Source organism: Trachemys scripta, chromosome 6, assembly GCF_013100865.1.
Source record: "Trachemys scripta elegans isolate TJP31775 chromosome 6, CAS_Tse_1.0, whole genome shotgun sequence".
NCBI classification, from domain to species: Eukaryota; Metazoa; Chordata; order Testudines; family Emydidae; genus Trachemys; species Trachemys scripta.
The window spans coordinates 102865432-102887592 of NC_048303.1; the positions used below are offsets into that span (position 1 = coordinate 102865432).

General features: G+C 39.8%; 1 protein-coding gene across 13 annotated transcripts in view; it reads left to right on the top strand.

Annotated features, from left to right (window-relative positions):
• NFIB (nuclear factor I B) overlaps positions 1-22161 on the top strand; it is a 225275-nt gene that overhangs the window by 101605 nt on the left and 101509 nt on the right. The gene's annotated exons all lie outside the window — the stretch shown is intronic.

Consider the following 22161-nt stretch of genomic DNA (forward strand, 5'->3'; position numbering starts at 1 on the left):
AATCTTTTGCCGTTTTCCCTCCACTTTTAACTAAATTAGCTTTGCAACGCATCAGGGTTTAGATTGTGATTCAATGCATTAACGTATGCCCATACTGCTTTGATTGAGCAGCAAAGCATCCATTACCAATGCCATATCCAAAGTGACGTTTCCATACAGGCTGCCTGCTGTTTCATTCATAACCACAAAGCAGCCTGAAATGACTTGACTTCTTTTTACAACTTGCAAGGAGTTAATGGACTGTGCTGGCCCCCTGCCAAAACCTTTAAGAAACTTTATGAATGTGTTATGAGGCTGGGACACCATCGTGCGGGATTTTATTGGTTATTCATTTTAATGAATAAAAATATGTATGCACAATTAAAGTCATATTCTCAAGCAATTGCCTTCTAATAAATGTCAAATCTTTGTCAATGATATTCTGAATGCTAGCTAATCCATTTTTGTCTTTTTCTTTTCCAAACCTAAACGGATCATTTAGTCAGCATTGCACCATTATTAAATTTGTGCTGTGAATGTTCTCTTAAGCAGGACCCCACCTTTCCCGTGTATGAAATGAATCATCTTTTTAATACTGTAGAAAATAATGTTCATTCCAATGAAGAGAAAAGGCATGTTGAAAACTTTTTCATACTCTAGTAATAGCCCTACAGCACACACATTTAGAAGAAGAAGATGATGATGATAAATAAGACTCAGAATTGTATTACTCAGGAGCCAAAGGCAATCTATATATGTGGTATAGATCATGTGAGAACCTGACATGGTGTAGCCAGTGTAAAAATAATTTTATAGACAGGAGACTATTTCGTTTTTATTTTAATACAATTCTTCTTGATGTTCCACTGCATTTTCTCTCACACGCTCACACCCTCTTACTTTTAAATTCAAAATTGATTGGGATGGTCAAAAGGATTGGTCTGGATAAAAATTATCCTGAAAATGTTGCTTTTCCTTTTTTTTGTCTAGGAACAGAGACCTATGTTGCACCCTCAGCAACATAGACATTTTGTTATTAAATTAAGGTAATCCTCTTCACCTCTCATTCCTTTCTTCAATATAGAATATGATCCCTTAGGACAAAACAGAGCAGTGCCACTGAGGAGCAACCAAAAGCCTGAATCCCTGCAAGATCCCTGAATATATTTTTAGAAACTTTTAAATATCACCTATTAATTAGTGAGTGAAAAGTCAACAACTTTTATGAAAACATCGTTAAAATGAAGATTATCAAAAGCAGTGTGAAAAAGGAAAGAAAAATATATTGAGAATGAATAAAAATATTGTAGCAAAGCAAAAAACTGAAAAAAAAATTACCCCAACTTGTCTGGGAACTGTGTTATAAGGCAGATACTAGCAACTGTTCTAGCTAAGATTGATAATAGTTTCCTTTCTCTTTCCCCCCACCCCCTCCACTCCCACAGTTTTCAAGTGTTGATAAAATTTAAGGTTGAAATTTTGCAAGTTTGCTCTTTAAAAAAATAATCAAATCTCTGTTGTTTGAGCAAAAACAGCGCAGTCATCTGGGAGTGCAAGGAGGAAAAAACCCGTTCCTCGTTATATAAAAACAATACAAACTTGGGACCTTTATTTGTACAGTCCCATAGTGGAAACAGCTGGAGGTAGAAAGCTGATATTCGGTCTGAAAATATCCCTTCCTGATAAATGCTTTGGGATGTCCTGGTGATAATTGGTTCAGATTTTGCCAAGTTAGGGGGCTCTGAAAAGCACAGTACTCTAGTAACTGTGATAACTACTGTAGTGCTATGCTTACAAAGGGCCAGATTTTGTCAGCCTTCCTTACTCTGAATAGTCCCCCACTTCTTGAGTCAGTCCTGTTAATCTCAGTGAAACTACTCACAGAGTAAGGTGAGAGTGAGGCTGAGAGAATCTATTATAAATTACACCGCTAAGGTAGGCCCTGAACATGAAGGTGGGCAGTGAACTAGGCTGGTCTCCACGGGGAAACTTGCTTCATTCATTATGTCACTTCATGTGGAAAATTTGGACGAGTGAATATGTTTTCCAAATGAAGTGGAGGGAGCCTAGCGTTACTGAAAACTTTATTTGCAAGACACCTCCCCTCCCCCACCCCAGCACCTTTGTGTATTTTTCAGATGTGGAGAGACTGAGATAATGGCCATGTGGGAGCTCTAGCATCTCTGTATCTTGTAGGGTAAGAGATTTACTTGAAAGGGGCTGACTACTATAGACCTTGTAAATTGTATAGGATGAGGCACTCTGGCCAAATATTTCCGCATTATGGATTTTTTTACATACTCTGTCTCTTTTCTTGGCTCTCCCCCGAAGCATAAAACCATATGACAGTCCACTAAATTCCATTATGTGATTATAGAATTAAGGCTTATATAGTAATGTATCTTTGCAAGGGGCAGATCTGTGAAAAGAACTCAGATCTCTAATATGGAAAGTGTTATCCACATAGCTATGCTTTGTTACAGAATTAATATGCCAAATCTGTGTGCTTGCTATGCTCTGTGTAACCACTAGGCCTCATTTCCTTCCAGAGCCTGGGATAGAACCCAAGATTCCCGATTCTCAGCATTTTTTTGTTGTCTAGTTAATAGTTGTGTGAGCCATTGACAAAGAGTGTGTTGTATCTCCCTCTAGTTGCTGGTCCAAAAAGAGTGTAACAACTCATTACTGCGACGAGTTGCTCCTTAACTCATGTGTTAGAGGTCTGTGCTGTGATCTACAGATTTTGGGTTCCAGCTCTGCTGATGACCCATATAGGGGATCAGTACGGATCTACACAATGAAACGTCTGTTTTTTAGTTTGCTTTTTTATAAGGCTGGAGAATTACATTAAAATACACCTGTAATGTGTAATGTTAAGGTTGCAAAATCAAGCACTTAAAAGTTAGGAAATTTCAGAATTGAGGTTGCCTTTACAACCATAAATTGACCCACTTGTGCATATGCTTTCTGATAAGTCATTGATTATATGATCACATACATGTAGGATCCTTGTCTTATTTGATGCACAGAATGGACAGTGAATGAGACAGAGGACTGTAAGAAGGCACAGGATGCTCTCTTGTGTTGAACACATTGGGCAGGGATACAAGAGAGCTGGATTCCTTCCCTAAGTCTGCCATAAACTTCCTATATGAGGTTGCGCAAAATTATCATAACGCATATGCACAAGAGAGCCAAATAAAGGTTGCATATGTAACACTTCATAACTTTTGACTGATTGCCTTTGCAACTTTAAGATTCTTATATTTATTTTACATGAAAATAGCATGGGATCATATAATTAAGGACTAGTTAGAAATGTGTGGCATTTCCACACTTTTGAGTGCTAAACCATGCATTCTCAATGTTTTCTTCCCATACTTTTTCATGGAATTTAGTTTTATTTATAAAAAGCAACAGAGGGTCCTGTGGCACCTGTGGAGTTTTATTTATGTGCTGATGTGTGTAGGGTAGGAAGAGGTCTTACTTATGACATTTCTATGAAGTTGAAACATCTGTAGTGATGCCCCTGGTAGAAGGTAGAAATCCTTTGATTTTCCTGAATTAACAGTTCTAGGCAAAAGGAAAAGAACACAGGGAATCAATGAATGTCAGTAAAAATGACTTTAGCTCCTCTCTGCTTTCCTCTGAGTACTTCAGAAATCCAAGTGGGAGACTGATATTTACCAATGGAAATGTGAACCAAAGGGGAAAATACCTTTTATAAATGCACAAACAGAATTGCTACACAAAATCTAGTTCCCCAGAGCTCTAAAGAGTTCATTAATGTAACATCAGGCAAAGCCACCTCGTCATCTGCAAATGACTAATAACATTTTGTAATTATTTTAACCGAGGGGGAAGTTCAAATTAGTTTATTTTATTTTTTGAGGCCAAAGCTTTCTGCAGAGAAAGATGTTGGAGGTTTGTATCTCAGTTGCTTATTGCCTGTAAGCTCTTGAGACTTGGATCATATGTGAACATGGCTCTTTCTTTACCTCAATGAAAGGCTGGTTTACAGTCGGAGCTGCATAGGGATTAGTACACTCAGGCTGGCCATTTCTGGCAGCTGAACTTGAGGTTATGATTAACTGGTTTAAAGTATTGCCAGGGCCCATTTAGACCTTAATAAATAGGTGAAAATGGAGACCCCCTTTACCATCCTGCAACTTAATATTCCTTCCCATGTATCTGTGTACGGGGAAAAGAGGAAGTTTGAAACTGCCAATACCTAGGACATTTTGCTGTTTCTGTACTGAATAGCTGCATGTTCTGTGTTTGTCTGGTGTTGTGACTTCGCAAGTGCCTTGTTAATATATATCAGAGGAAGAGAGAAAGCAAATCTGGTAGAGATTTGCCTTCAAAACTTGCACACAGTTTGGAGGTAAGAGAGTGATATCACATTCACAGGGTAATGCTTGCCTTCATGTTCTGTGGATAGGGGAGGGCAGAGAGACAAAGGCCTGCTTTTTGTACAAAAATATGTAATGGTAAAAGGATGCAGTTGGATTGTCTCACTCACGAGATGTGACCCAGAAGTTCTGAAGAATAAGTTCCTCTCACAGTGTAAAAAATGTTTGTAGGGGCAGACGGGGGTGGTAGTTTTCTAAGTACTTCTCTTCCTTATTTATATGATGCATCACTGTCCTGAACTATTGTTTATGTTCAGCACAGTGTTAACAAATGTTACAGCCATTTGCTTTTCCATTAGCTGCACTGACGCAGTTCATCATTGGTGGAGTTCCATCAGCAAAATGAATTTGGTCTCATCCTCCTCTCCCTTTGTGCACATCACAAAACCACAACTGGTAGATTATACACAAAGGAGATAATGGCCTAGGAAATGTGGGATGTTGCAGATATGGGAATGATGTACATTGGCAGAACTGTTTGTGGAAGAAGGAGGGGGAGACATTGTGAGGACATAGATTGAGTTTGCAGACTGCCTCCCTGCTCTGTGGCCTACCTCAAGTTGTTCACAATGATCTCTTGCTTTGGTGAGAACTAAATTCACTCACACACCTGTAATAATAAAAAAGAAGACAAAGCACTTATGTATGGAATTTTGATCTCTTTATTCTTTTAATGTTTACAGTCAGATGGTTTAATAATTACACTGGTCTACAATTTTTGAGAAGTCGTCTGCTTCAGAGATAAAATGTGCTTTTTATTATGTATTTTGATGTGCTGAATTCAAATATGACAATTAAAACAACTGATTGGCTACTGTTTCAAAGATATTTAAGTTTTTACATTTTATGTCTATGTATATTGTGTAGATAGTAGAGTTTTAACCATAAATTGTAAACCTAGGTCTTTTCATGTGTTTATGGTTGCTTTACATGATAATATTTCACCTGTCCTGTTTATGTAACACTTTAAAAATCAGCAAAAGGGTTATATAAATAAAATTTATTATGAAACAAAAGGCAAAAAACTATGATGTACATAGTTTAGTCCTATTCAGTGTCTACTCGGCGCTTCTTGGCTTGTCTCTTGTGTTCATTAAATGGAGCATCTCTTGTCACTGTCCAGCAATAGTCTGCAAGCATTGATGGGCTCCATTTGCCCTGATAGCGTTTCTCCATTGTTGCAATGTCCTGGTGAAATCGCTCGCCATGCTCGTCGCTCACTGCTCCGCAGTTCGGTGGAAAAAAATCTAGATGAGAGTGCAAAAAATGTATCTTTAGTGACATGTTGCAACCAAGGCTTTTGTATGCCTTGAGGAGGTTTTCCACCAACAACCTGTAGTTGTCTGCCTTGTTGTTTCCGAGAAAATTTATTACCACTAACTGGAAGGCTTTCCATGCCGTCTTTTCCTTGCCACGCAGTGCATGGTCAAATGCATCATCTCGAAGAAGTTCACGAATCTGAGGACCAACAAAGACACCTTCCTTTATCTTAGCTTCACTTAACCTTGGAAATTTTCCACGGAGGTACTTGAAAGCTGCTTGTGTTTTGTCAATGGCCTTGACAAAGTTCTTCATCAGACCCAGCTTGATATGTAAGGGTGGTAACAAAATCTTCCTTGATTCAACAAGTGGTGGATGCTGAACACTTTTCCTCCCAGGCTCCAATGACTGTCGGAGTGGCCAATCTTTCTGGATGTAGTGGGAATCTCTTGCACGATTATCCCATTCGCAGAGAAAACAGCAGTACTTTGTGTATCCAGTCTGCAGACCAAGCAAGAGAGCAACAACCTTCAAATCGCCACAAAGCTGCCACTGATGTTGGTCATAGTTTATGCACCTCAAAAGTTGTTTCATGTTGTCATAGGTTTCCTTCATATGGACTGCATGACCAACTGGAATTGATGGCAAAACATTGCCATTATGCAGTAAAACAGCTTTAAGACTCGTCTTCGATGAATCAATGAACAGTCCACTCATCTGGATCGTGAACCATGTTGAGGGCTGCCATCACACCATCGATGTTGTTGCAGGCTACAAGATCACCTTCCATGAAGAAGAATGGGACAAGATCCTTTTGACGGTCACGGAACATGGAAACCCTAACATCACCTGCCAGGAGATTGCACTGCTGTAGTCTGGAGCCCAACAGTTCTGCCTTACTCTTGGGTAGTTCCAAATCCCTGACAAGGTCATTCAGTTCACCTTATGTTATGAGGTGTGGTTCAGAGGAGGAGGATGGGAGAAAATGTGGGTCCTGTGACATTGATGGTTCAGGACCAGAAGTTCCATTCTCTTCCTCGTCTGACTCAAGTGAGAATGATTCTGGTGCATCAGGAACCGGCAGTCCTTCTCCGTGGGGTACTGGGCGTATAGCTGATGGAATGTTTGGATAATGCACAGTCCACTTTTTCTTCTTTGACACACCTTTCCCAACTGGAGGCACCATGCAGAAGTAACAATTGCTGGTATGATCTGTTGGCTGTCTCCAAATCATTGGCACTGCAAAAGGCAGTGATTTCCTTTTCCTGTTCCACCACTGGCAAAGATTTGTTGCACAAGTGTTGCAGCATATGTGTGGGGCCCACCTCTTGTCCTGATCTCCAATTTTGCAGCCAAAAGAAAGGTGATAGGCTTTCTTAACTATAGCGGTTATATTGTGCTTTTGTGATGCAAAAGTCACTTCACCACAAACATAGCAGAAGTTATCTGCACTGTTCACACAAGTGCGAGGCATCTCTGCTCACTTTGGCTAAACAGAAATGTGTCCCTTTGCAAAATCAAACACTGACAAATAAGAGAGCAAGACACTGTATGATTTCTAGAGCTGATACAGGGCAATTTGTTCAGCAGAGTGATGTAAGCTTCGTTATGATTGCATCATCCATGACTTCTAGGAATAACATGATGCAATTCATATCATATGACGCAATACCAGCTTCAGATTGCATCATTCATTGTTTTGCCTAAAAAGCAAGTACTGTCCAAACCCAGTCAAAGATTTATTCATAGATCCAGTCAAAGATGTATTTTAGTCATTTCTGGTTTAAATTGCGATCCCTTCCCTTTATAACTCACTTATCCTCCGCCATTCCCAAGTCAAGGGTCATATATACTGACCCAATCGCATATCTTGAAAACTAGAGCCAATCAACAATTTTAAGCATCATTTTTGTTCTCAGTGACCCAGAATTAGTAAAGTTTGACTACATTTATTTCAGAAGCATTTTGGCTGTAGAGCAGTGTTATCATTGCATGCAGATTATGTGGAAAAGGATAGAAAAATAACAGTCACTGCTCAGACCTGACTGATAAGAACCTTTTGAACATAAAATCTGATTGGTTGTTTTGGTCATTTTTTGTTGGGGAGGAGTTATAAAGTGCACTTATTAATGTTGGTGGAATTATACTAATTGGAATAGAATGCAGATAACTTTCCTATACTCTTTGGAATCTTAACCCTAGCTCAGAGTAATTTACAAGGACATTGACATTGCATGGCTGTGTGAGATCATAGATCATAGTGAGATCATAGAATATCAGGGTTGGAAGGGACCTCAGGAGGTCATCTAGTCCAACCCCCTGCTCAAAGCAAGACCAATCCTCAGACAGATTTTTACCCCAGTTCCCTAAATGACCCCCTCAAGGATTGAACTCACAATCCTGGGTTTAGCAGGCCAATGCTCAAACCACTGAGCTAGCCTGATTACAAAGTAAACAGAGGACGAAAGTCCCTAAAACGTAGAAGACAGTTGAATGGACAAAATTATCACAGTGAAATGCATCAGTATTTTGATTGATAAATTAGGAAGGAAGCATGGGTAGTTGTTGTATCAGTAAGATTTAAACTGATATCAACAAACACAGCACTTGTCAAACCGTAGACCATACACAACTGGTGCTTCCTGGATTATTTACTGGTGGTCCGGGAAGAGCTGTCATAAAGCTGTGCCCCATATTCCATCTGCTAAATCACAAAATACAGCTAAACTACATTAAATACTTCCCAGATATTCCTTTTCTATGTAAGCAATTATTATAGTTGCCACAGGTATGTTATATGATTAAGACTGACAGGAGAGGTAACCAAGACAATCTCTCTATTAAGCTGTGGTCCACCCTATGAACAAGTTTGAGAATCCTTTTTTAAAGGGATAACTTCTTGTATGGGTATTTCCCATATTCTTTTTAATTTGAAGTGAAATTACCATGGAGTACTTTTACTTGAACTGTATAATCACATTATTATAAAGGAAATTGAAGGCAAATTTTAAAATAAACATGGTGATATGTTCAAATTCCACCTAGGAGTATCCAAAATGACCAGATTAGTTCTACACCTCTGAGGAAGTGCTCAGTGATTGCAAGAATGTAGGATTCAGCTGAAGCATAGAATTGCGGTGCTACAGTCAGTACCAGTTATGATTACAGGATAGTAAACTGGGCCCCGTATATGTCTCAACCTGAACATAGTAAAAGAGGGAAATCTGTTGAATTAATTATGCAAGATATGATAGTTAAGATTGAATAGTTGTTAAAAATAAAATATATTGATGTGAAAGTTTGTAGAAAATCCAAAACAAGGACAGTATGTGGATATCATGTTCTAAGTCAAATTAATTTCATGTCGTGTATCAAAGGCTTGAAAGCATGGAACGTATCCTCTTCCCTTGCTTTTGTAAGCTTTGGTAGTTGTATGGAAGAGAAAGATTTTCTCTGAGAGAGGGTGAGTAAATTCAATGACAAAAACTATCTTATGCAGCTGTAAGTTGGGAGATTTTGGCTTCATTGTTGTCTTGCCATCAGTACACACAATATCTGTTGTAAAGATCTTACTATGTTCTTGGCACAGGGGAAAAAAAGCATTAAGATTTATGCATAATTTAAAACAATAAAATGAAGCTTTTCTTAAAGATCCCTCCGCCCACTTCCCCCCTCCCATTTACTGGAGATCCCCAGCAGTCAGTATTCCTTCCCTCTCACTATCATTCTCCAGAATTTTTTATGAACATGACACAACAAATTTGTGGTGCCAGCTCCTGTGTTTATGTGGAAACCAAGCTCTTTGCCTCATTTAAAACAATCAGACTGTTTTAAAACCAGCTTTGGCTTTTGCCCTTCACACAGGACGACACTAGGTCGACGACATTTCAGGATAACTGTTTGGCAGCCATTTTAGATACTGCCTGCGCTGAGAGCACTCTGGCTGCCAAAAATTGCAGACACTCTGTGCCAAAACACTCTTGGCAGTAGAGATAAACTTTGCAGAGATACACAGTCCAGAAATATCTTATAATTACAAAGCGCAGGGGGCAGAATGTTTTTACAATACAGCTGTGCTAATGTAAACATTTAATTTGGCAGCCTTCTCCACCCACTTTTCAATTAAATGGGTTTATGCAGATACTTTAGGTCTGTAATAAACTTTATTGCTACTTCGCTTAGAGTACAGTTTATGAAACACAGATTTGAGGTATTTTTTGGGGCTATCATTTAGAAAAGTACATTGAAAATCTGCCATAAAGGGGAAGTGTGAATTCCTTTTTCAAAATGCCTTAGACCTGGCTTCACTAAAAGCCTTCATTTATATATATTCATTAGTGACTGTCTCCTTTGGTTGTCCAAAGCAAGTAACAGGATATTAATAGAAGGAGGTGAAATCACTTATACAGCTACAAAAAGACACTTGTGTTGGTGATCATTAGAAAAGAGAAACGTTCCCACATTGCATAATGGTGATACAAAGAACAATTTTGAAACAACAGTTCTTACGGATGTAATTACAATAATAGTGTGATAGCTGTGATAATTATCCGTACAGAGTAAAAGAAAAAATCATTTCTTATCTAAAGCTTTACTCGTCTTTAGCCACACTAAGGCAGACAAAGATCCAGATCTGCAAATTTCAAAATGCTGGGGGATGTAGAAATTTCATAATAAAATCAGTCAATTGTTTGGAATATAAGAAGGTATATTAAAAAATTCAATGCTGTATATATTAATATAACCTATTGTTTCTTTTAAGCATTTTTTGGGAACTAGCATCTGTAATATGACTTAGAAAGGCACCTAAGGGACAGATTTTCATTCACGTTTGTGTGCACTTATTCAAGGAACTATTTCGGTGAGTAAGAGCTCCACAGTCTGGTCCTAAACAAAGCAAAATTATTAATTCTGTCATTGCATTGAGTAAGTTGACACTTTCCCTAATTATAGTATACTTCCAGAGGTGCAAATATTTAGTTCCATTTGCAGGCACAGAAGTATAGAAAGATTGTATACTTATCTGAAGCATATTTAAACCTATTTAGTCTTGAAAATTGGACTAGAAATCACTAGATTGTCTGCTCTATGATGTGACTGGCATTTCAATCTCTGGTCCCAGTTGTTGTCTGGTGTTGATAATTTTTTTAAGAGCACCCAAAAGTATGCCAAGTGCTTCCCAGCCAACACAGAATAACATGTCCTCTGCCCTCTAAGAGTTTACAATCTACACTTTTCACAAAACTGAACGTGACAAACTTTACGCAGAGGGGAAGGTGAAGATAGATGAAGTATCATCATGTGGTTATTCAGTTCAGTTATGTGCACATTTTGTTTGTTTGGTTAAAGCTTTTTTATTTTAAACTTCAAATAAAGAAGATAAAGATATAAGTGGCTATCAATGACACTTACGGCCGTCACTGAAGAAATAGGTTTTCAGGAAGGGTTTAAGGATAGAGCTACAGTAAAAAAAGCACACACATGAAATAAAGTTATCAGAATCTTTCAGAAACTCTAAGGTTTGGTTCTAAACAGAAGGGGGGAAGGTTCATGGAGGGGCCCTTATTTTCTCTGAACAGATTTGTCCATCCCTGATTTTCACAGGAATAAATTTATTTTTAAAAATTGTGTTGATTTATTTGCTATCATCTGTATAAAATTCAGTAAGTCCAGAAAATAGTTACTACATTTCTAAAACTAGTAGAAGAGCAACTCACGAATATAGTGAGTAGACATCACAAAGTAAGGTTCTGATGACATAAGCTGGGGGCTGATTCTGAGGAAAATGCAGTCTCTACCACCATTACCCGCCATGCTATAAATATCATCTGTGGGGGAAAGGAGCATAGTTTTAGACAGAATCCCACGCACTCAGTCCTTGTAGGAATTCAAAACAACTACTTGTCTGTCCTCGACATAACAGACATTCCATGACTCTCGTTCTGGAAGTGATAATTACTTTGGTGATGAGATTCTTAAACATGCAGTTTGTACTTTTAGCTGACTTGTTGTATGCCTTCTCCTTTCTCTACCTGTCAAAAACAAACAAACAAAAAAACCCCAATGAAAGAAACCCCATCAAAATTATATGGCTATTTAGAAAGATAAAAGGGAGCCTATTCGTTTGTAGAGTGCAAATCCAATAATTAGAGCCATATTTGTTACTAAGATTAATTTTTGAGAGTGTAGGTATGGAGTAAGCCAAACAGAAATGTCATAGGAGTAAAATGTCAGCAACTTTTTAATAGACTTTCACTTTAAATGGAAATAAGAATAGATTTTGGCATTGACTTGTAGCCTTCACTGTTTATAACCTATGGTCCCAGCCAGAAAAGGTCTGCTTTTGATTCAAGAGTTTTCTTTACCATATGTATATTTTTGAATATATTCAGAACAGTTAAACTTGGTGAGAGATAAAGAAAACTTGGCACCCCAGCCTAGGGAGCCTGGGTGAATGCTTACCCAGGCAATTTGGGAGATTTTCATTTAAAAATAGTGCAGTGTAGTTCATTTTAATTGTATTTTAAGTAGGTTTCTATGTGATAGTGCAGGCGTGGTCAAAAAGTTTGAGTGTCACACACACACTTTTCCTGCGGTAATCACAGTGCTGTCAGATGACTCCATCGATAACTGATAAAGATTTGTAAAATATTACTTTCAGAAATTGTAGTGTGCTCATTGAAAGGAAAGCAGTTCTTGTGCTTTGCACATCAGCAAGATTAATAAAAAGACTTATGGCTAGATGCTTGGACCAAAAAGCTGCTTTGCACCACATTGGCTGCACAAAGAATCCCTAAAGCTGGCCTAAGTATTCAGCTGTGGTTTTCCCTGCTGTAGGAGAATCACCAGATGGCCTAGAGCCGCCATAGAGAAGCTTGCCGGGGCATGTTAGGAAGCATAACTGAAGTGTACTGTGCCCTTCCACAACATCTGTATGGAGGCCATTGCAGGACAATGTAAGATAAAGAAGTCCTGAGGCTGCTCTCACTTACACCAGAGTCCGAACCAGCCCCCTGCAGTCTCAGGGATCAGAAAACCACAGGTGAGATGTAAAGCTAACTTTGCCCCCTAACCCTATCCTGGGTCGTACACTTGGCACAGCTCAGCTGGACTCAAAGATCATGGCTATAGGGTTTAAACGTTTTAATTTTCAAAGCTGAGTTTTCCTCTAAGGTTTGTAGAAGGTGGTGTGGGTGTGGGTGTGTGTGATAGAGAGCGTTATCCAGTTTTCATAACATGCCCAAAATGTGGTAAGAAGTTTAAAACATTTTTAAAGAAGGAGACTTAATTTGGCTATATTGGTATTATTCTAAGTTATCATGTGTGTGCTTAGAGGCTGTCATTCCCAGTGATGGGAAAAGTTGGGGACAGAAAATGAAAGTGTGATTGGGGAATGCCCACCACTCTTTTAATAGCGCTTCGAGGGAAACCCTGAGAGCATAACCCTGTAATGAGAACTAGTTTTCAGCATGCACATTTTTCAGCATGCTACTGCTGCGTCATTTCTTTAGGAAACACACAAATAAGGACAAACGAAGTGTTCCCTAGTACAGTAAAAGTTTAAATAGATTAGGGTCTGGCATAGCATTTAAGTTTATCAGGCATTTGGAGTTTAGGATGTACAATACAGTACTTTGTGATTGCCAACTATCTGGGCTTCCCCCACTGTTTCTGGTTTGGCAACGAGGTGGTAGTTCACCCTGTTGCAATGCTGGCTGCCAAGGAGACATGGCCAGCTCTATGCTTCCTGTCTTCCTCTTTGTCCTGGCCTGGCCTTCACGGATGCTGCCAAGTCCTAGATGCCAAAAAGCTTCTTACAAAAAGGTCAAGCAACTAAGTCTTGAAATCACCTATGCCAATATTTGTATTTTCTTTTTATCCTTCTGTATTCAGCTTAATGAAAAGTATACAAAATATAGCTGTTCTGGAACTTTTTTTGACAGTACATATTTACTACAGTTTTCCAGACTTTTCACAGTCAACATTAGATGTTTGAAGCAGAATTCTGGGTAAAGCTCTGTGAACCTTAAAGGAACTAAAAAAATATGAAATTATTTTTTCTGGATTGATATGCATGCATTTTTGATTACTTATACTGCCACATTATACAAGGGGGCTGTTCAAGATACACATTTTGGGATTCAATTTTTCATATGTTCTGAGGCTGCAGTAGTCACATGGGTTTAACAGATTGTTGTTTTAACATTTATGCATTTGTCCTCATAGCTAAGCAGAGGTAGTTTGTGTTAAGGGAATTGTCATGATCAGAGATTTTGGGCTGTTGAGTATATTCCCTTTTGTTACTTAAACTTCACTGATGGACTTATTAGAAGCCATTGAATTGATAGTGACACTGAATAGCATTTCAGATTATTTTATTAATGATCAAGTGTATTAGTTTCTCTCTTGTTTTTGATGAAAATTCTTGCTAATTTCCAGACATGAAGCAAGAAAGCTTGTCTACTACTTTTATTTTCATATTCCATATTCTTTTCCTACCATGACCATAACATCCATGTAATGCTTTTATTTCCTGTTTTTGGAATAAAATGTGAAGCTGAGAATAACAGTGGCCATAAGGCAACATGACTGTTGGCCATGGATTGTAAAATTGCATTTATTTGAGGAGAGTATTCTCTTCAAATGATTCATCAAAGTGTGGATTGCCATTCTCATCTTCACATTTTGCTCAGTCCCCAAAACAGATAATTTCAGCAACTTCCAGCACAAAAATTGACTGCCTTCCTCATCTGCCCAGCTTCCCTCCAACAAGCATACACCTTAAATACAGCCTTTCAGTAACAGCAATAAGGAAGAGTGAGGTGGGCATGTATGTTTAAAAATCACACCCTTGATGATAAGCAGCATTTGATTGTCTCTCTCATGTAACCTAGTATAAGCAGTGGCATATTATCGCCTAGGCTGAGAAGGCCTAGGCCTAGGTTGGCAAATTTGCAGGGGTGGCAAATTTATAATAGCAGCAGTGATGCCGTGATTCTACCAATCATAGCGCATGTTGAAACCACCAATGATGGCACGATGCCGTTTAGTAAACATACTTGTGAGGATCCTAAACGTGAATAATATAACTGTAAGGAAGAAATTAAGCAGTTCTCTGTTTTGGATCCATGCGTGGTCCCGCGCTATAAGCGAAATGGCGCTATACAGACATGCGTTCAAGCGAGGGTCCGCTATACTTGTAATTTTATTTATAATAAAACTTGTAAATATTAAATTATTTTAATGATATTTAGATTCATTTTAGTTCAAACGAATTTGTAAAAAAACTAAAACAAGTTCAGATGGGGCCGGGGGCGGCAATTATTTCAGGGCCTCGGGGCGGCAAAATCATTAATCCGCCACTGAGTATAAGTATTTTATTTCCTACTAATTCTTCATGCTTTCCAATCTCCCATGCTAGGGATATTCTAGTGTGGCTGTTAAAGCCATGCTGCATGGTTGAGGAATATTCCTAAGTGTGTGAGGCAAGTGAAAGGGTGAGAATTGGTTGGGATTGTGAGGAGTTGTGGCAATGGGTGGATCTTTGGTTGATAGTTTATTTACCTATATGGCTGAGAAATATTTTAGATTTGATTTTTTAAAAATGTTTGTATATATCGGTATTTCTAAAGTCTATTATAACATGGATGCAAATTGGGTGAGAAATCACACATTTCATAAGCAAAATAGCACTGTGTGTATATTAGTAATGACGAGCATTGCACATGGAAAACACCTCTGACTTCACACATACAACATAGTGTGTACTAAATTCATTGTATACCAGCAGGTAATTTACTGACATTCGTGTCCTCTGCCCTAGATGTAACAAGAAACTGTTATATTATTGATGATATCAGTCACTGTTACTGTTCTCCATATATCCTGAAGGTATTCTCTCAAACCTGTGGTGTTTGACAGTAGCTCACAGACAGACTGCTGTCCATATTTGCCTTCTGATTGAGGTGGGAATATTTCAGTGATAATTTAGTTTGTGTTTCTTGAGTTCCTCATTCTCAGAGGATAGTGTTTGGGCATTTCTGAGTATTGGTGTGGAGATAGTTATTTTCTCTTGCCGTTGGAAATGAAATGTGGGAGTAGTGTTACCATATTTCACAATGTTTCCTGATTTTGTGGTGTCTTACAGGAAATATCATCCTGGGAGAGTCTGCAATCAGTCTGATAATCTTGATTACTAATGTTTGCTTTGTGATATTGGCATTGACTCATCCATTGACAATGATGCCTTAAAGAGTTACTGCCCTGCCCTGTGTGTGTATGTGCATGCGTGCAGGAACTCAATTCCGTTTGAGGTAATTTCCCTTGCAGGTTAGCAACCTCATTGGGATAGTAATAATACCAATTTTTGGGAATTAAATGAGTTGCATGTGCAACCATCCAAATGATTATTGTTTTCAGATTTGTAGATGCTGTTTATCAGCATTTAATCCATTTAATCCAGGTGTGGGTCTTTACCACAAGGCATGAACTTGATTTTCACAGTCAAGATAGTAAATTGTGTATCAGTGGTGCTCTGTGCTAAGAACGAACTCATCCATTCAGTTAAACCTACTTCCTGATGGACATTAGTATGGATATCATCGTGTGTGTGCAGGGTAGACTTCCGAAATCTTTTTTATGAAGTACAGAATTATGAGAAGAAGCCACATTTCAACAGTCAACCCAGATAAATTGACTTATCTATTGCTTATCATGGTTCTACTCCACTAATCTCATGGGAAGATATGATCCTAAGAGTTTGACTCATAATTATATCTCTTGTTGTGTCCCACAATCGCTGTCTTCCTTGTTGTGTCTCATTGCTTAATAAATGCCATTTCCTACCATGTGATATTTATTATGCCTGTTCAGCCTAATTTATATTTTATTGCATCAAGATACCGATTATACTTTCTTTCAGTTGCAAATGTTTATTATTAAAAAGGGTTTGTGATGATAAATTTAAGAAGACAATGCTAATATGGTCTCAAGTAGTTTATCTCTTGTACGTTTCTGAAGTATTTGTGTCCCTTTCTCACTCCTTATGTGATATGCCTATGATCATGTGGTCCTCACAATGTTACACACAGCACCACAACCATGTCTTCTGGTAAAGACTGTTCTGAGTAAAAATAGGCTTTGGCAGTTACTGTCTAACAAGCTGCAGACTAAACTTAGTAGAAAGCTTTAGTTTTTTACTCTCATTGTCATGGTAGTCTCGCTTTGTGTGCTGTCTCCAGCTCTTGAATTCTGACTTTATGCAGTTATCAATAGCAATGCATATGGAAGTATTTGATAAAATATGACAGAGAAGCAGTATAATAATGGTAGTCTTTCTAGGAGGGACATAGATATTTTAAACTCCAAGCAGATGAAACGCTTTGTTATGGAGTGTATTTTAACTTTGTGAATGAATTTAATTTTGAGCAGTACTGTGTATAGGAAAACAAGTGCCAGACTCACATGTCACTTTTGAAAATCTTGGCCGAAATCTATGTTGGCCTTTTTCTTCCTCTCCCACATCTCCTCTAATACTGACGCAGTTCCCTAGTATGGACTAGCTGCTGGCATTCTGTCATCATGTTCTCTGACCCTGCTCTGAGCAGGCCTTGTTAATATCATGGTAAAAATGCATGCTCTGTCTACACTAGTGCCCACACTGTTGCTGAAACCAGTGGAAGAGCATTAGTGTTAATACAGCAGTGAGGGATTTTAAGAAAAAGGGTAGGGCCATCCTCACTAGAGAGTGAAACATTGTGAGAGATGAGATTAGAACTATGGGCTTCCAGGTTTAGTCAACTAAGCCTGTAGTTCTCAATCTTTACTACTCATGACTCAGAAAACAGCCACAGTTTCTTGGCATGCCCCACTGACATCTTACTGTTTTCAGCCACTGATGGAGGTTTGCTAGTTCTGGATCTGCCAGCCCAGAGCTCAGTGGCACCTTTTAAAGAGCTGACTATTCAGGCAGGGGAGAGGTTTTTGGAAGAAAGGGGTGAGTCGGGGGGGGGGGAAGAGAGAGGGGAGGATGAAGAAGGGATGGGAGCAGAGGTGGGGGGCAAGGTAAGGAGTGGGAAGCAGAGCTTCTCTTTCTTTCACTTCTGCTGGGTCTCACAGCCTGCAGCATTTTAATGAGGGTTTTTTGGTTTGATTTCTCTTAACTGTGGGGTCTGACTAGTGGGCAGTCTGTAAGATTCACCTGTGGGTCTCACCCAGTGGATTGAGACATACTGGTCTAGGCCATATTGCCTTTCATGAGAGAATTGGATTTTCTCATGTACTCACTCCTATTGATGTCAAATTATTGCCCTGAAAGGTCTCCATTGCCCTTCCCATTTCATTTCTTATAATCACTTAGGGGAATGCTGTTTATTATTCAGCTGTGCAACATCTTCGGGAAACCTACGTGCAGACATAGAAGGATGTTAGTAGACTCACTTCATATAAAACAACACTCAGAGGGAATATAATTTTAACTATTTATAAATGTAAAAGTTATTTACATGACAGGTCGATATTCCTGTTACTTAAAGTATTCGATTCTCAGTGATTAATGTTGACAGTTTGAAATCAAGGTGATTTCTGTTTGAATAGAAACCAGAATTGTTTAAAAACAGTGCTGCTACCTAAGTGCAACTGAAGTCTCGCTTTGGGATTGCAAACTTTTCAAGACTGCACACCAGGCTACTCAGACAGCACAGACAGAGTGACCTTACCCTGTTGCTCTCAGGCAAATGTTCAGCAGCAGCCACTCTGAAAGGACGCAGGGTTTGAAAGCTGGCTATGACAATAAGAGATTTTTTTAAGGCAATTTGTCTGTGTGTGCTGTGGGGGAGGGGAAGCAAAGTGTGAAATGTTTGTACCTGAAGCAATATCGTCTGGTAGAGGTCTATTTTGAAAGAGTTTGGCGTAATTAAAATGTGTACAGCCTAGCCCTTGTGATGTACACTGTCTCACCTCATTTCTTTGAGGCAACTGATTTAACTCATGTGAAAAAAGGTATAAAGATGCACAGCCAAAATTATCTGTATACATACTGTATATATGTGGAACTCTAGACTATGTATGAGTGACTATAGACATAAATATGGCAAGCTGAAACTTGAATATGCAGTTGCGCTGCAAATGGAGGGAGGGGGGGTGGTTACGGTTGTTATGTGCTGAAAATAGATTCAGCATGTAAGCAATGGTGTTTTAGCTGTGAAACCTTTTGGAACCACCTGAAATTTTTCTGTAAGAAAATCACAGGGTGAAAATGCTGTTGCTCTTTCTATTTTCCAGGCATCTGTTCTTCCAGCAATGCACAAGTGATTTACTTGCTCCATTCCCATTAGAGTTAATCCCCCACAAAGCCCTAGACCTGTCTGAGTGTATTTAAGATAACCTTTATGCTATATACGTTTATAATTTCAGTATATATAGCCCTCCACATAAATGAACTCATAAAAGTAGAAAGGAATGTTTGGGGTAAACTCTGTGCTGTATCCTTATCCAGCAGAAAGTTGTTTCATAAATAAAAAAAGTACTTTTGAACTGTGAATGCCCTTCTCACAGTTGTGAAAGATGAGCTAGTTGTAGTAGTTACCTTCCATGTCCAAATTTATTCACCCTGGAGCCATAATATATGTCTGGGAACCATTAGGACTGCCCCTTCTCCTCCTCCACCCTGGACTGTAATTTGAGTTTCTGTAGTAGTTTCAAGGGGGTTGGGCGTTTTTTACAGCTTTACTTTTATGTAGCTACAGGCAACTCAGACTTGACAGAAGATTTATCAAATCCTATTTTTGTGGAGAAAATATAATTAATTTTTGGGAGTAAATCCATGTACATTGTTACAGATAAAACCATCCTAGATCCCATTTGTTTCTGTCTCCCCAGCAAAATTATGTTACTTTGTGTCTTTCAATACCATGTCACAGAATCTGTTATATAATTCTGAAACTTTAAATATCCAGAGACAAAGTGGATGAGATAATATCTTTTATTGGACCAACAGTGCCAGCAGGAGTTTGATTCTTTCCTATCAGGGAAAAGCCTTAGCAAAAACTGGGTGGCTCAGTAATGTGCCAGGTGCTGGCAGCTCACCAGATCCATTGCTAATCTTCCCTGGGGGCCAAATTCTGAGGCCCTTTACTTAGTTTTCACTGAGGTTTTTACTCAGGCTGATTCCCTTTGAAAACAATAGGAGGCAGTGAATAAAAACGTTGTAATGATCCAGGGTTGATCCAGTAGCAGTCTATGCAAGGGTATTGCAGGGGCAGGCACTTCTTAAAATACTGGCCCAAGAACTATAGTCTCTAGTGCAGCATGTGTTAGGACTTGAACATCTTGTACTTAATGTATTATGAATTAACATAAATGAATGACACTATGATATAAGGAGACTGTGGGAAAAACATTTTTAAAAAGTGCTGTTTATTTAAAACTAGATAGACAAAATTTCAGCCAGAAAACAATTTATTGTTTGACTCTTTTGTAACTTGTAGGAGAGCAAAAAAGAAATGGAAATATTCTGCTTTTAGCCATGCACAGTACTGTATTTGTATTTCTGTAGCTTAAAACTGCAGGTAATGGACACATACCTTAGGATCTTCTAGATCAGTGGTTCTCAACCTATTTAGCATGGTGGGCTGCATATGTACCTTTCTGGGTGTTTATGTGGGCCACAGCTACACAATATATGTACTGTATGGCCCTGAGCTGTGTGCTAATTAGGCTGTAAGCGGCTCGCGGGCTGAGAACTATTGATTTAGATGTTCATTATTATTTACTATAAAATGCCAAAGTAGACAGACAGCTGATCCATTGAGGGTGCTGATTTTCCCATCAGTGCTATTACTTAGAATAGATATTACATATTAAATGTGGGAAAATAAAGAAGGTGCTTGTGAATACATATACATTACAGGTGGTGCTGGTACTGACACCTGTAGTTAAGATTTATAAAATATGTATTGATTTAAGTTGAGGGCTATACTGGCCACTTTGTGGTCACGCTTGTGGACATAGGGGAAAATATGAGTTTCTCTACCTCTTCCCATACTTGGCCTTTTATGTGGAGATGAACGGAGCCCTGGAATGGAACCACTTGTCCAACCTTAATTACTGAGTGGTAGGATAAACTTAAACATCAGTCCATATGTATTTGATCCACCCAATTTTAAAAAAAGGTGTAAGTGGAAACTTTTCTCAGCAAACTCTTTAGTCTTCCTGAGCAATACTTTTCTTTCTCCCAGGCCTGGCTCTATGTTTTTTGCCACCCCAAGCAAAAAAAAATTTTGGCTGCCCCCCGTCCCAGCCCTGGGCTCCTTGCCGCGCCTCCCTGCTACCCCAGCCCTGGGTTCACCCCCCCCACGTGCACCCCCCCACCGCCCCAGCCCTGGGCTCTTCCCCCGCACACACACCCCCTGCCGCCCCAGCCCTGGCCCCTCCCCCCCACACACACCTTGCCGCCCCAGCTCTGGGCTCCCCCCTACGCCTCCCATTACCCCCCCCCCCACACCTCCTGCCGCCCCAGTCCTGGGCTCTCCCTCCCCCCCCCCACCACCACCTGCGCCCTCCTTCCGCCGCAGCCCTGGGTCACTGGTAACTCGCTCCCGGGGCCGGTCATTCGGCAGGAATTTTAGATGTGCACAGAACACAGACAGGATTGGTTCCCATATGGTTACAGAACTGCAGTAAAGTGGAACAATTTTCAGCTTGTGTGATTGGAGGATATCTGGATGCATATTATAAGACTGCCCTACATAAATGAGGAAAAGTTGAAGTGCCTTTATTATTCTTTTGTTCCACTCTTTCTTTCTATGGGGAATTTGCCAATGCAATATCACTGTCTTCCTTTTAAACAAACAAACAAACAAAAAGGCAATGGCTGTTGAAAATAGCAATTCCAGTCCTAATAACCACTGGGAAGCATTTCTTGCTCAATTTTATCCTACTTTTTCTACAGCAAGTTACAGTGGATCAGTATATTTGATTTGGGAGAAATGAAGTAACAGCTTGAGCACTCCTGAATTTTGAGGTGTTCAAATCTGGAAGGCAGGTGCTGGGGGGGGGGGGGGGGAGGGCATCTGTGGCTCCGCAGGGGAGCACGGCAGCATGTATGCAGCAGCGTGTCTGGAGCTGCGCGAAGTCAGACACACTGGTTTGAGTGGCACGGTAAGGGGGCTGGGGGTTTGGAGAAGGGGTAGGGGGTTCCGGGGGGGGCAGTCAAGGGACAGAGAGCAGGGGGGGTTGGATGGGTCAGGGGTTCGGGGGGGGGGGCGGTCAGGGGACAGGCAGCAGTTGGATAGACATGGGAGTCCCAGGGGTTTGTCAGGGGACAGGTAGGGGGTAGGGTCCTGGGGGGGGGGGTCTCAGGAGGGGGCAGTTGGGGACAAGGAGAAGGGAGGCTTAGATAGGGGGTGGGGTCCCGGGAGGGGGCAAGCAGGGGACAAGGACCAGTGGGGCTTAGATAGGGGGTGGGATCCTGGGGGGAAGTTGGGGGGCAGGGGTCCTGGGAGGGGGTGAT